The following is a 16,782-nucleotide window of genomic DNA, read 5'->3' as shown; positions in this document are numbered from 1 at the left end:
GGGGAACATATTATATTCAAGTCTCTTTTTTGAAATATTTTTCTTACATATGAAACTCATAACTGAAACTTGTTCTTAATAAATTTTCCTCATTTGTTTCAGGTTGCCCTTACAAATAGGCTCATTTCTTCTATTTTTTTAAAAAAATTATTTATTTATTTGAGAGAGCAAGAGAAGGAAAGAGGAAGATAGAGAGAGAGAAGAGACAGAGAGAGAGAGAGAATGGGCACACCAGCGCCTCCAGCCACTGCAAACAAACTCTAGATGCATGTACCACCTTGTGCATCTGGCTTACGTGGGTCCTGGGGAACTGAACCATGGTCCTTTGGCTTTGCAGGCAAATACCTTCATGGCTAAGTCATCTCTCCAGCCCATTTTATTTTTAATAGTTGGTAGAACATGCACACACACACACATGTATATATGTATATGTATATATGTATATATACTCAGGCACCTCATATAAATGTCTTATTGGTTGCTTGATTTGCTTGAGATCTTTTCAGTCATATCATCTTAATATAATTTTGTATCTGTTTTCAAGTTTTTAAATCTCAATGCTTGTCGAAGGACAACAAATGTTTTAGTTAGATAGGAGGAATAAGATTAAGAGACCTTGTGTACTTAGTGATGAATAAAGTTAACAACAATAAATGATATGTTACAAAATTTCTGACAATAGGTTTTGTGTTCTCAACACATACACACACACACACATGATGAAATGTAATGTATATATTAAATACCCTGATTTGCCATTCCACAATGTAGACATAGATCAAAACATGATGTTGTATGCCACATATATATACAAATTCCACTTCAATTAAAAACAATAGAATATTGATCTCTATTTTCCCTTGCTTTTTACCCCCATTTAAAGAAAAGCTAAGTAACCATAATTATAAAGAGTAGACATAGTTGTTTGATTCTGACCTCAATGAGAATTCTGCTAGAATTTTTCATATCAATATGAGGGTGGCTTTTATTTGAATCCATAATGAATTTTTTTTCTTCTCATTGTTACCTAACAAACCCAGGACCTTGTTCATGCTAGCCAGGTTCTCTTTAAATTTTTTTTTGTTTATTTTTATTTATTTATTTGAATGCAATGGACACACACACAGAAAGAGAGGGGCAGATACAGGGACAGAGAGAATGGGTGCATCAGGGCTTCCAGCCACTGCAAATGAACTCCAGATGCATGTGCCCCCTTGTGCATCTGGCTAATGTGGGTCTTGGGGAATTGAGCCTCGAACCAGAGTCCTTAGGCTTCACAGGCAAGCGCTTAACCACTAAGCCATCTCTCCAGCCCCATAGACAGGTTCTCTATGATGTAGACTCATCCCCATTCCTATGAGAAGTACTTAAGTGATTATATTTCAATACTTATGTATTTAAATACAGAAATATTTTCTGATATGTATGGGTAAATAAATTTTGGAAAAACCTCAGAGAAAAAGTACTTTAATATGGTCAAGTAATTAATTACATTTTTCATTCTACATCCTCTTTGGATTTATAAAACATGAGTTTCTTCAGCTTTGTGTCTTATATATCTCATCTTCCATTCTCTCATAGGAGCATTGACTAAAAAAAAGTGGAATCAGACAGGCTCCAGAGCTTCCCTTCATTATACCTGAGGGTATAGAATTTTCCAACATAAAAAAAAAGGCCATAGTATTTCTTTTCATTTTGTTACTTCAAGAAATTTAACTGGGTCTCATGAGTTCCTTTCCAATGAACACCTAGCAAATTGTCAAACAGAATTGGATAGAGCATGAATAATGGCTGCCATGCTTGTGGTGGTTAGTTTTAGGCATTTATTTCAGCCATGTTAGGTTTCCATGTGGTTTGCATGAGGTTTACATTTGATTCCGTGGACTTTGAGTCCTGTGAATGGAACTCATTCAGTCCAGTCTCAGTGGAATAAAGACCTAGGCCTCTCCAAAGCAAGGGAGGATTCTGCAGACAGCCTTAACTAGCAATGAAGCTCAGAGTCTTTCTTGGTCTGCAGTCTGCTGGCTCAGCCTGCTGAAATAAGACCTTCCAACCTCCCTACTTGCATGAGCCTATTCCCTAAGAAACAATTTTACACACCACCACCACCACCATCCTTTTGGCTTTGTTTTCCTGGATGTTATCTAATACATTGCCCTCTGCCAAACTGTGGCAGAGAATAAGGATGAACTTCCCACACTATTTTCCTCCTTTTGGACATTCAATGGTTGAAGGGAGGTGAGGGCCGCAGGGAGAATGGGGTCCTTCCAAAACTCCAGACACGCCAAATTATCCTGAGAAAGAAAGCAGAAGTAGTAGAAAGGAAAGAAGACGAGTAAACACAGAGTGATGTGGGTCTGTGGAATTTCGGGCTTGGCTGGAATTTTGGGATCTTTAAGTTTTGCAAGAAACCTAACCCTTTGGGTTGCTGCAGATTCTCGGGCATAACCCCAGGCTCTGCCCAGACTGCCAGCCATTGCCACTTTCCCCATTTCTCGCCCTTCTGTGCTTGTCAAGCCCAGCTCTCTAGGGTCCATCATTTCTTTTTCTGCCTTGGCTAAAGGTAAAATAAATCCAATTACAGATGTCTATGTACAAACTATACTATCATCCTGGTGTGATGACATCTTCTCTTTTCCTTATCCTCTTCCAGCTCAAAATAGGCTGAGCATTGGAGTGAGAGTCTGTGTCTTGGTGCAGTAATTAATTAGTTTTAATATGGTCTCTCTTAGTTTCACTTTCCTGAGCAAATAGTAGCCACTTCCCAGGGCTATAATTAGAAATAAGTGCAACGGCATATATGATGCAATTAGCACAACTCTTAACATTTATATGTCCTCAGCGGTGCTATTCTTGCTCTGAAAGCATCCTATTCTATTTAGTGCCCTAGTGAAATATTGTCTTCTATTCTGCATTGGTCAAATCAGTAGGACCTTTTGGGAAGACACAGTCCCAAGGCCTGGGGTGGATCTAGCACAATGGTCATAGTGGCTTGCCTAGCATGTACAACCTCTGGGCTTGAGCCTGAGCACCAAAAGAAAAGATAAAGGAAAGAAAAAATGGGCTCAGATTATAGAATTATTAGAACGTTATTGCAAAGGGACACTGGAATGTGAGAAGACAAAGGCTCCTGTGACTGGAATGCTATGGGAAGCTATATGAATCTGATGAAACCCCTGCACGTCGTGAATAGCCAGGCAAGCTTTATGATGGTTCACCTAAAAGAAGGGAAGGGGGGAGTGGAGAGATAGTTCTGTGGTTAAAAGCAGCCGGAGTTTTAATCCCTAGCACCCACATAAAGCCAAGTTCACAAATTGGTGCATGCGTCTGGAGTTTGTTGTAGTGGCAGGAGACCCTGGTATGGCCATTACTTCTCTCATTTCTCTCTCCTTGCAAATAAAGAAATATTTATAAAACAAGGGGCTAGATGGCAGTTATTCCTGTCCCTCTTCACAGGTACAGAGTACCCATACCATGGAGGTTTCAAAGTAGGCCACGGGAGACAGAATAACAGCCTCTTGCAAATGGGCATGCCTTACCATCTGGAGCCTTAGAATTCGGACCCCACGGGGCAAAGGACTTGGCAGATGAGATCAATGTTAGTGACATTGAAAGAAATTGTCCCTTAGGCCTATGTGATCATAGGTGACCGTAACAGTGAACAAGGGAAACAAAAACAAAAGCCACCAAAGAATGAACAGAAGAGCCACGGTAGCATGAGGACTTTCCCCACGCTGCTGGCTTTGACACGGCAGGACCGGGGCCACGGGCCTCAGAATGGCTGACGCCCTGCCGATGTGAGGCAGAGACCTAGACAGAGCTTTGCTGACCCTGAACCCAGCACCGTGGGTTTCTACACACAAACAACAGGTGAGCCCTGCTCTTCTGGGATCTCTCCTTACAGCAACAGACATGACGAATGGGTGTTGTTTCAAGCTACTAAATTGTGGTCATTTATCATTCAGCGATAGCAAGTGAATACAGATGACTTCGCAGTGGGGTTTCACTTTCCGGGCACCCAAGACACATAAGGGTGTGTGGGCACGGGCACCTGTCCCAGGCCATGCTGATGGGCCTTCAGTCTTTATTTCACCTACAAAGTTGGAGTCAGGAATCACTGTGTCACATGCTCACTCCCTGAGAACTGGTAGGTTGGGGCCCCTTTCGTGAGAAGGCAGCGGCATGCATTGAGCATTTGAGACTGGCGATCGCTCTTCAACCCAGTGCAGTTGAAAACCCTCCAGTCGCCCTCACATGGGTGGCTTTATTCTCTGTACTATGCAGCCACAGTGACTCGGCAAGCGCAGAAACTGAATGAACAAGCGCTGCGTGGCACTTGTACATATCAGGTCATTCTCTCATTTTACTTCCATGCCAGTTTCCATCTTTACCTCCTCTAAGATTGCTGGCAAATACTAAGCATTTATAATTGACTATGAGCAAATGGAATCCAGAAATTAATTCATCCTAGTTAATTACCACAGCAAATATGATTATTTGGAGCCAAAGTGAAACCTTGTCACATTTTGCTTACCAAAAACTGCTGTACAATGACAGCTTGCTCTCTTTTCATTTGATTCCTTGGAGGATTCTTATACTGGCTGAGAAGTACATTGTTGTTATTAAATGCATTAGGTGTGTACAGTCATCATTTTAAACTTCCATTGGTTTCCATTGGTGGTCTCTTGATTATTGCAATGCCAGCTCTCTGATTCTTGTGGGCAATTCAGTTCAAACTATACAGAAGTATCTGCCTCTAGCTCAGTTTACCCGTACAGGCCTAAGCATGGAATATATTCTCTCACATCTTACTCTAGCTGCTCAGGTCTGGCAATAGATTTCTTCTCATTCGCATACTTCTGGAGGAACCAAAAGCCACAATTGTCCACCTCTTGTGACATGTACATGTTTCTATTTAAAATTTTACAGTTCTCTCTCGACTGGTCTCAACCTTACTCCTTTGGGCTTACCGGTGTAAAGGAAAGTAGTATCAATCCACTACTTGCTGTTTTCACAGCATCATTGCTGAGTAATTGACCATTTCTGAAACAGAATAAATCTCTCAGTCAGCACTGACTTTTCCATTTTTGCCTCCTTCTTCAGCCTGAGAGAGTGAACAAGCGATTTTCCTCATTTTAGAAATGGGCGGGGGGGGGGGGGGTTGTGTCTCAGATCTCTTGATAAACCCACCCCATGTGCTGAATTCTGTGGCTAGCACAAGTCCAAAGCATGCCTCTTACAGAATATTCTTTTGTTAACATTTTAGATGTAGGGCCTGAGAAAAGAACTAAAACTTGAAATACGTTTTAAGAACAAAGTAAATATCAGCTTAAATTTTAGTGGCTAGTTACCTATAACTCAAAAGAATTTATTTACAACATGGATCCTTTTTCATATGAAATTATTTTTAACTGAAACAAAGCATATTAAGGATATTATTTATAGGTGCCTTGTGATTTTAATATATATTATAATATTTAAGTCAAGTTAAGCATATCAATGCCTCAAATATCATTTCTTTATTGTGAAAACATTCAAAATACTTTTGAAAAAGATTTTCCAGATATCTATATATTGTCACCTATAGGTGACAGGACAGAGGTTTAATGTGTATAATTTTAATAAAGCTGATGTAAGCATCAGAAATAGCATAGCGATTTACTTTCCTGGAAGTTGAGAGAAATCCAGTACTGTAATGAAATCAGGTTCAACATAAGACAAACTGCTTTTATGCTTACAGATCCCATTGAAATTTTAGATTTATACTATCAAATGTTCATACTTTCAGACTGGGGAGATGGTTCAGTGGGTAAGGCCACAAAAGCATAATAAAGACTCAGCATTTGGAACTGCAACAACCATGTTAACAAAACAAGGCATAGCAGTGTTCTTCTCTGTTGCCAGTACTGCAGAGGCACAGACGGAGAATCCCTGGGCTCACTGGCTAGCCAAATTAGTAAACTCTGTGTTCAGCAACAGACCCTTTCTCAAAGAATAAAGTGTACAGCAACTGTGCACAACTCCTAAAGCTCACCTCTAGCTTCTACATGTACCCCCACACAAGTATGAACACATGTGCATACACAGTTGCATGCATACCAAAAACACATATACTCACTCAAAAACATAGCCATGCTTTCCATATCAGAGATTATGTGACCACAGAGCACCAGTTACATAACTATGAAATACTCATCATCTTGATCCATGCAAGAATATGGAGAAAAATGAAAAATATAATATAGAGAAATCTTTGACTTCTTTTGATGAAAGATAGGCTATAAACCACTATTTCCCATGGAAGTCTTTCAGCCTGTTTGCTTTGATGTAAACCCAGATGGTGGTTTTCATTTGATGAAACGTGCTTTGAAGGGTGAGCCAAGCAATGACAGGAGAGTGGAGTCTCCAAGTGGACTCCAAGAGACAGTTTATTAGACCTCTGGGCTTTGAAACTGGCTCCAAACCTGCCATGTTAACCAGTAAAATATCTATTTTAGAATAGGCGATTGCTTGCACGTTGTAACAAATGTGTGTTGTTAAACTCTGTGATGTGGCCCTCGCTTTTTCTTTCCCAGAAAGCTAGTTTTGTTTCTTCATTTATTATCAACTTTACATGACTTTCTCTTTTATTTAATCATTGGCTCTCCCATCCAGGCACTAAGACACCTGGCCTGCTTATCTTCTGAGAGCAAATGAGATTGAGTATATTCAGGGAGGTTGGGCCATAGATTTCTCATTACCTCTTGATAGGAAAAATTCCCAGAGATGAATCCCAGGGTTACAGTTCTTATGATTGGATTATGTGGACATTTTCATTTTAATATTATTATTATTTTTCTATGAAATGATACAAATTACTTTTAAATATTTTAATAACGAAAAATCTCATTCATAAAGCTATACATATATCCATATATATGAGTGTGTGTGTATATGTATATACATATACATATATACATACATATATATATATGTATATATCTATGGTACAAGAACCTATTTTGTCCATATATTTCAAGCCATTTTAGGTAGAAGAGCCTACTTTGGTTTAACATGAGCATTTCTCAATCCTGTTGAGTTTCTGGGTAGCATACTTTTAAGCCAGAATAATTATGATATACCACAGCAAATTCTCACTGAGCATGTACTGCCTTTCTGTACTTTCCCATCAAAGGAGCATTTAACTCATGAGGAGAATCAGAACTTTTAAAAACAAAAGCAGCCCTCTGGCAGGGGAGTTAGTATGACTTATGGAGTGGTCTTGTGAGGTAACCAAGCACATGGGGAACTGAAATGGCCATGGAGGTACTTGAGCTGCTCTCTGCATCCATGTGAAGCACAGGGACTGCTCTATCTGGAAGAAAATAAGATTGAGGGTTGTCAGCCAGGTTTTGGTGGCAATTTATGAAACGTGAAGCTTCCCTGCAGCACACTGTCTCTCATATCTTTGATCCATCAAACCTGAACATTTGAAAGCCTTGTCTGATAATTTAAGGCTTATTTCTCAACAAAGCCATTACTCAGAGATAACATTTGATAAAAATAACCACCTATTCTATGAGATGAATCCTAATTATGGTAAGAATGCAAATGTTCTGTTTTCAGACTGGCATTATGTCGATATGAGTTGTTTTTGTATTTAGAGTTCAGGGTGAATTTATCCAAAGGCATCTCTCTTATTTATTTATTTATTTTAGTTTTTAATACTTTTTTTTTTTTTCTAAGTAAGGTCTCACTTTAGCTCAGGCTGACCTGGAAAAAAGCCTCCCAGCTCATGAGCAGAGAGTGAAGGAAGAGAAAAGGAAAGGGATGGGCCCTGTTACCCCTCTGGAGGGCATTCCCCATGACTGTGAAGACAGGCATGACCTCTTCAAGGCTCTACCCACTTATGCCATGGGCTGAGGACTATGCCTCCAACACCAAAGCCTTTGAGGATGTTTAAGAGCCAAATTGTAGCTAAAAGATGAGACCTGGAGTTCAACTAAACAAGCTACATAGAACTAATGAGATAAATTGAATGAATTGATTTAAATGCAAATATACTGAGAGAGACATGGAGAGGATAAGGGAGAGAGCAGTCCCCTGGGAGGATGTATGACACCGCATTTCACAGGCAGGAACAGGTGACATTCAGAACCAGAAGATCAAGAATATTGCATAAGGGCTGGGCGTGGTGGCACACGCCCTTAATTCCAGCACTCGGGAGACAGAGGTAGGAGGAGGATTGCCTTGAGTTCAAGGCCACACTGAGACTCCATAGTGAATTCCAGATCAGCCTGAGCTAGAGTGAGATCCTACCTCGAAAAACAAAAAAAAAAAAAAAAAGAATGTTGCATAAATTGAATAAGTAAGTAGCAGGACAAAGCAAAAGGAGTTTAAAAAGTACTTGGTGTATTAGTCAGGAAAACAAAAACAAGCATTATAGTGCAAGATGAAATTTTGGGACTCAGATCACAGAAAGAAATTTCCAAAGGCTTCCAGAAAGCAGGGTGTGGTGGCGTATACCAGTAATTAGAGCCCTTGGGAGGCTAAGGCAGGAGAATTACCACAAGCTTGACATCAAAAGAATGTTATGAGCTTGAGGCTAGCCTGAGCTACAAAGTGAGTCCTTGGGCTACAGAAAGATACCCTTCCTCCCTGCCCCCCAAATTAATAAAATTAAAAAAAACAAGGAAATGGGCTGGGCGTGGTGGCACACGCCTTTAATCCCAGCACTTGGGAGGCAGAGGTAGGAGGATCATGGTGAGTTCAAGGCCACCCTGAGTCTACATAGTGAATTCCAGGTCAGCCTGAGCTAGAATGAAACCCTACCTTGAAAAACCAAAAAACAAAACAAAACAAAAACAAGGAAATAAAATGTTTCCACAAAGAGACTAAAAAACAATAGAAGTGAGGCATCATGCAAAGTCGGTTGGACCTGAGGAAGAATGGGGTCAGCAGACACTACTTGTATGCTTATGGTTCAACTATTTTTAAAATTATGTTCTTTCTCTTTACTTGATAATCAATACAACTTCAACTTAAAAGTAAAAAACAACAACAACAACAACAACAACAAAAAACTACTCAATGTACTCATTTATTTAATCCTGGATCACTTTTTTCAGAGAGATCAAATGGTTTGTAAATTGCATTTTGAGAAAAACTACTCTGGAAAACAACAAAGAAAAACGTCGTAGATAATGAGATGTCTAGACGTCTGTATGCTGCCTGCACTTGAGCCAGTCCCGCTGCCGGGGAGGTCAGTCTTCATTGGTGTCAAGTGCATGGTCTATGGAGAGCCGGCCGGGCCCTCTCCCCTGCTTTTGGACGGAGCGGTGACCTTCTATTGATTTCGGTGGTGGGAGGGGAAGTCTCTGTGAACTTGATCTTCCCAACCACAGCACCAGCTGGTCTTCAATGACAGGATCCAGATTCCCAGATCATCATCAGTCATCAGGGAAATTGCCCAGTTACATTCCTTCACTGTGGAATTTCTGTGGCCTGTGGAGTTTTTCATTGCTTTGTGTGATCTCTGCACTCTAGAATTCCCTGTGACCTAACACCATTCAGTGGGTTGTTATGGTGTTATGAGGCACAGGGAAGGGTATGAAGTTGATATTCCAAGTGTATTTGATCAGTGCCATTCTCTGTGCGAGATAAGGGTTTTATGAAAATAGCCAATGAATTTTCTGGAAGCTCCATCCCACTGCTGCTTCATATTGAACTTACTTCTGACATAGATCTAAAGGGTTTAAAACCCATTTTCACAGTTAGTGCTGCAAGCCTGACCTTGTCAGATTTGTATTTGGACCCAGTTGCTAACACAACTCATTTTAAGTAATGTGTGCCCCCCTAGATCCTTTTGAACCCTAATCTGTCATTCAATATGTATCTTATCTCCTACAGCTTCACGTCATCTACCAATTATATGAGCATCATTTTTATAAATTTATCCAAGTCATTGCTTGAAATGGCAAACCACTTGGGGAACAAGATAATGAATTGGCACATTTAATAACCATTGGTTAATCACTTTTGAATAAAAGCAATTGTAATGTCATCCAGCCCAAATTTCTCCAGCATGTCCAGTGGATATTATGCCAAATGGTTTGTTGAATTCCAGAATCATTTTGTGTAGCACTTTCTGTTTTGCTGGTCCAGTGATCTTTTCATAAAAAGAAAATGAAGGTAATTTTATTTGGCATTTTAAATTAACACATTCTGGCTTGGCAATCACCATTTATTTTTCTGAAGATTGCCTCACAAACTATTCTTTCTATGACATTAATTTTAAAATTTTTCCCCAGACTGCTATCAAGAGGAAAATTATCTACATTCTTCATCTAAAAAATCAAAACCGTATGTGGTCATGTGGTGTTAACACTTCTCTGTAGCTATTCCAAAGTCACTGACAATGTTTCATGCATCTTTTAAAAAGTAATCTCAATATTGTTTGACATAATATGCCTAGACTACACTATATTTTTTGTTCATCTCAGGCTTCAATTGCTACTTCACTCCTTTCTGAAGATTATTATCTTATAGCCAACAGATCAAATAAAAACAATATGGGGGCTGGAGAGATGGCTTAGCGGTTAAGCACTTGCCTGTGAAGCCTAAGGACCCCAGTTCGAGGCTCGGTTCCCCAGGTCCCACGTTAGCCAGATGCACAAGGGGGCGCACGCATCTGGAGTTCGTTTGCAGTGGCTGGAGGCCCTGGCGCGCCCATTCTCTCTCTCTGCCTCTATCTGTCTTTCTCTCTGTGTCTGTTGCTCTCAAATAAATAAATAAAAAATGAACAAAAAATATTAAAAAAAAACAATATGGGAAGCATATTCATTATAAAACAAAAGTACACAGAGAAAATAACAATAGTAGACTCAATCTTAGAATGAAGTGATCTTTAAATCCATAGAACAGTAATTACATTAAATTCAAAATTACTCAAAAGCTTTTACTAAAAGACAAAAATAGTCATGCAGATTATAAAACAAAGCCTAATTATTTCTTTTGTATAATCTTTCAGTTAAAATGTAAGGATACAAAAATGTTAGTAGCAAAAATATGGAAAATTAGTTGACAAAAGCAAGTGTGTGAATGTGAAATTCAGTAATTTTTTGGGAAAACAATTTAAGTTAAAAGGAAAGATATTTTGTGATAATAAAATCACTAGAAGATATAACAATTCTAAGTCTATGCACATATAATATATAACTTCAAAATACATTAAAAATTTGAAGCTGAGAGCCTGGCATGGTGGTGCACATCTTTTATCCCAGCACTCATGAGACAGAGGTAGGAGGATTGCCATGAGTTTGAGGCCAGCCTGAGACTACATAGTGAATCTCAGGTCAGCCTGGCCCAGAGTAAGACCTTACCTTGAAAAACAAAAATCAGGGCTGGAGAGATTGCTTAGTGGTTAAACGCTTGCCTGTGAAGCCTAGGTACCCCGGTTCGAAGCTCGATTCTCCAGGACCCATGCTAGCCAGATGCACGAGGGGACACATATGTCTGGAGTTCTCTCTGCCTCTCTTGCTCTCTCTCTCTCTCTCTCTCTCTCTCTCTGTCCATCGCTTTCAAATAAATAAATAAAAATTAACAAAAAATAAATAATTAAATAAATCAAAAAACAACAACAAAATTGAAGCTGGGCCTGGTGGCACATGCTTTTAATGCTAGCACTCAAGAGGCAGAGGTAGTGGGATCATGGTGAGTTCGAGGCCACCCTAAGTTCCACGTCAGCCTGAATGAGACCTTACCTTGAAAAACCAGAAAAAAAAGAAGAACAAGTTAAAGGAATAAATAAATTCAAGATCACTAAAAGATAATTCAACACAACTGCCTCGGTCACTAGTAAAGTGTTCCTAACAAAATTTTAGTGAGGATACAGGTATAAAAAAACCTAAGTAACAAAGTTGATCATATTAACATATATAAAATAGAAATAATTTCCAAATAAACATTCTTCTTAGGCATATATATATATGTATATATATTATAAACCATAAAGTTAATCAGATCAAAGCTTTAAAATCTCAATATAGTGTGTTCTGATTCTCTGATCACATGGCAATTAAGATAGCAACCAGTAATAGAAATGTAATTGGAATATTTCTATATGATTAGAAATCAGGATATATAACTCTAAATAACCAATGGGCTGAGGAAGAATAGATATTAGAAAATGTTTTTAGCTGAATTATAATGCAAAGGGCTTATCAATTCTGCTAGCATATAATTGTTGCTGTGCTTAGAAGGAAATCTATGTGCAATTTTAAATGTATATATCAAAAAACAGAAAGTCATTATCAAAGACTTAAACATACACATAAAGAAGTTAGTAAAAGAAAGAAAGTTAACTAAAGAAAGAAAAGTAGGGAAAGAATAGGAATGATCAATAAATCTTATCATTTAACAAAATAACAATAGGCTATAAGTGAAGCTTATTACCAAAAGTGTATTTTAAAAGTTTAAATATGTTATAATGCAAAATTCCTAGAAAATATAGATTATAGAAATGAACTTGAAGCATTAATATAAAACTGGTATAAATTTATCCTACTAAGGAATTTTAAACTATGAGTTATAACTTCTCTCAAAGAAAATTTCAGTCATACGTGGCTTTATGAGTGAATGCTTGAAACATTTAATAGGAAATATCACCAACTTTTTGCAAAGTTCTCTAGAAAGAAGACAGAATATAATATATCTCAACTTGTTTTATGATGTCAGTGCAATTTTGATGCTAAAACTAGTACAGAAAAATAGAGCAGAAATTTTCAGGGTAACATTACTTATCAACATAGATGCAAAAATCTTAAACAAAATAGGAACAAAATGAGTCTAGTCATTCATGAGTATGATAAACATAGTATATAGAAGTTATAGAGATTTATAAAAGGCAGCAACCCAATAGAAAACTACACAGGAAAATTTAATAGACATTTCACAAATTGAACCAAAGTCTAATGAAAGCCTAAAAATATGAATAACTTCTTTACTAAGTACGGACTTGAAAATTAGGAGCACAATAAGATGCTACTACAGATTCACCACAGGGCTACAATTAAGGCTAACTGTGAAACAGGAGCTGTTAGGCAATAGGGACCCTAGGCTTTAATAATTAGAATAGAAATTATGCAGCCATTTTGGAAAACTCTACGCAACTTACCATTGAGTTTAAACATGTTTATTCTATAACCCAGCATTTCTGCTTTTTTACTTATGTATATGCTCAACAGAAGCACATGAAAACACATATACAAAGAAAAGTACAGGAAAATGTATAACAGTATATTTTGTAAAAGCAAAAAGAGAAACAATTCAAATAGCCATCAAAAGTAGTAGTTTAGCCAAATAATGGGTTACTATATAGGAGAAGAGACTCAGCATATGCTATCTGCAGCAACACAGACAAGTATAACAAGAATGGTGTTGAATGAGTAAGGCCAGAGACAACAATAGTCCAGGACTCAATTCAATCAAAAGTCCAATGTTTTGATCATGAAGTGATGTTGTATCTTGTCAAAGGCCTTCTCTGCATCTATTGAAATGATCATGTGATTTTTATGTTTAAGCTTGTTTATGTGGTGTATTACATTGACAGATTTTCGTATGTTGAACCACCCTTGTGTTCCTGGGATAAATCCCACTTGGTCAAGGTGGATAATGCTTTTGATGTGTTGTTGGATTCGGTTTGCGAGAATTTTGTTGAGGATCTTTGCGTCTATGTTCATTAGGGAAATAGGCCGATAGTTTTCTTTTCTTGTGGCGTCTCTGCCTGGTTTTGGGATTAGGGTGATACTAGCTTCATAGAAGGAGTTGACAAGATACAACATCACTTCATGATCAAAACATTGGAGAGAATCGGCATGGCCGGTTCACATCTTAATATAATAAAGGCAATATACAAAGCTCCAAAGGCCCAAATAATTCTTAATGGAGAGAGACTGGAGGAATTCCCATTGAGATCAGGAACAAGACAGGGATGTCCTCTCTCACCTCTGCTTTTCAATATAGTTCTGGAAGTCCTAGCCCAAGCAATAAGGCAGGAGAAGGAAATAAAAGGGATACAATTTGGAAAGGAAGAAGTTAAGTTAGCTCTATTCGCTGATGACATGATTGTATATGTAAGAGACCCGAGAGACTCCATCCCAAAACTCCTGAAGGTGATTAACTCCTATAGCAAAGTAGCAGGATACAAAATCAACGCACAAAAATCGGAAGCATTTCTATATGCAAATGACAAAGACACAGAAAAAGAAATAAAGGACATAGTCCCATTTTCAATAGCAAAAAATAAAATAAAATACCTTGGAATAATGTTAACCAAGGAAGTAAAAGATCTATACAACGAAAATATAAAAACTCTCAAAAAAGAAATTGAGGAGGACTTGAAACGATGGAAAGACCTCCCATGCTCCTGGATAGGCAGAATTAACATTGTGAAGATGACAATCCTACCAAAGGCAATATATAGATTTAACGCAATTCCAATTAAAATCCCTACAATGTTCTTCACAGACATAGAAAAAATGATCTCAAATTTCATATGGAAAGGCAGAAGGCCTCGCATATCCAAACATATCCTCAGCAAAAGAAATACCTCTGGTGGCATCACCATACCCGATATAAAGTTATACTACAAAGCCATAGTAATAAAAACAGCATGGTACTGGCATAAAAACAGGAGTATAGACCAATGGAATAGACTTGAGGACCCGGATTTTGGGCCAAGCAACTATAGCTACTTGATATTCGACAAAGGCCCAAACAATATAGACTGGAAAAAAGATAGCATCTTCAACAAATGGTGCTGGACAAACTGGATAACCACATGCAGGAAACTAAAACTTGATCCACACATTTCACCATGCACAACACTCAAATCCAAATGGATCAAAGACCTCAACATAAGACCAGAAACTCGAAAACTACTGGAAGAAAATTTAGGAAGTACTTTCCATGATATAGGAATGGAAAAAGACTTCCTGAATAAAACCCCAGTGGCTCAAGTTCTTAAACAGTCACTCAACCATTGGGATCATATGAAGCTGAAGAGTTTCTTTACAGATAAGCATATAATAAACAAAGCCAATAGAATACCCACAGAGTGGGAGAAAATATTTGCAGGTTATCCAACTGATAGAGGCCTTATCTCTAGAATTTACAAAGAACTCAAAAGTCTAAACAATAAGAAGACAAATACCCCACTCACAAAATGGGGCACAGAGTTAAACAGGCAATTCACAGAGGAAGAGATACAAATGGCAAACACACACCTAAGAAAATGTTCATCATCCCTAATCATCAGAGAAATGCAAATTAAAACAACTATGAGATTCCACCTTACCCCAATAAGGATAGCCAACATCAAAAGGTCAAATGAAAATAAATGCTGGCGAGGATGTGGAGAAGCAGGGACACTCATTCACTGTTGGTGGGAATGCAGGATGTTACAACCACTTTGGAAAGCAATATGGAGACTCCTGAAAAAGCTGACTATAGAAATACCAACAGACCCAGTTATACCATTACTGGGCATGTACCCTAAAACCTTCAAACCAAAAGCCAGAGAGATTTGCTCAACCATGTTTGTAGCAGCTCAATTCGTAATAGCTAAAAGCTGGAATCAACCCAGATGTCCATCATTAGAAGAATGGATAACAAAGATGTGGTATATCTACACAATGGAATTCTATACAGCAGTAAGAAAAAACGACATAAAGAAATTTGAGGAAAAATGGTTGAACCTGGAACAGATCATTCTCAGCGAACTTACCCAATCACAGAAAAAAAATCGACACATAGTCTCACTCATCTGCAACACCTAACCTGAATTTGCCCAAGATGCCTTACATACCCAGCAAGTACCTCATGGACTAGACAATAAGATGGATGGGTGGGCGGGGAGGGAATCAAAGGGTGGAAAATAGTAATCCGGACCCAAACGGCAATGGTACCATAAAATTCTACTTCCTAAAAGACAGACCAAATGACTGAACCTTCACTAGTCCCTTACAGGAAACACCTGAACCACAAGACACTGGAGAGGGTAGGATCAAGACTGACCTAAATCTCCTACATCTTCCTTCCCTCCCTCTCCCCCTCTCCCATCTATCTCTCTCCTCTCTAACTCTTGTATATTAGTTATCTTTTTCCTCAATTTCTTAGTGGACACTGACCTGTAACCCCCACTTCCAGCTTGGGCCTACAATCCACAATGAGCTTTTGATCAGAGAAACCTACAAGGTTTCCCAAAACAATGACAGACTTCTGTCAGAGTAATTGATGACCCACCAAAGGCCAGTGGTAAGACCCTATTGCTGAAGACTCCATACGCAGCTGACACGTAAAATGGAATGACATGGCTGGAAGCCAGGAGAGAGTCAGTCCCCAGACAGTCAGCGTGTCTAGTGACAGAAGGCGCTACATAGGCGACTGGGGGAAGTGACCAAGATCTGTCCAAGCAACACATTGTTTAACCTAAGCAGCAACAATTAACCGGATGTGATACCCACACAAGTGCAATAGTGGTACACAGCCATGGTGAGGAATCAATTGCTCTTGATTTGGCTAACTGATCCACTCAGTGGTACTAGACCCTTAGCTGGAGCTGGGAAACAAGTCAGAACCATACCCAAACACAAGCCCACTCTACAATATCAAGCTACCATCAATCACGGGGTATAAGAGGGCCTACACCTATCAAACTGTCTATCAAAAAAGTAAGTGCTATCTCAATTTTCTGGGTGCTAACTTACTCTCCGTTGGAGAATCTGCTTCTCTTTTCCAGATAGA

The sequence above is a fragment of the Jaculus jaculus genome, chromosome 7, assembly GCF_020740685.1.
Source record: "Jaculus jaculus isolate mJacJac1 chromosome 7, mJacJac1.mat.Y.cur, whole genome shotgun sequence".
In the NCBI taxonomy this organism is placed as follows: Eukaryota; Metazoa; Chordata; class Mammalia; order Rodentia; family Dipodidae; genus Jaculus; species Jaculus jaculus.
Note: the sequence above shows the minus strand (reverse complement) of the source record.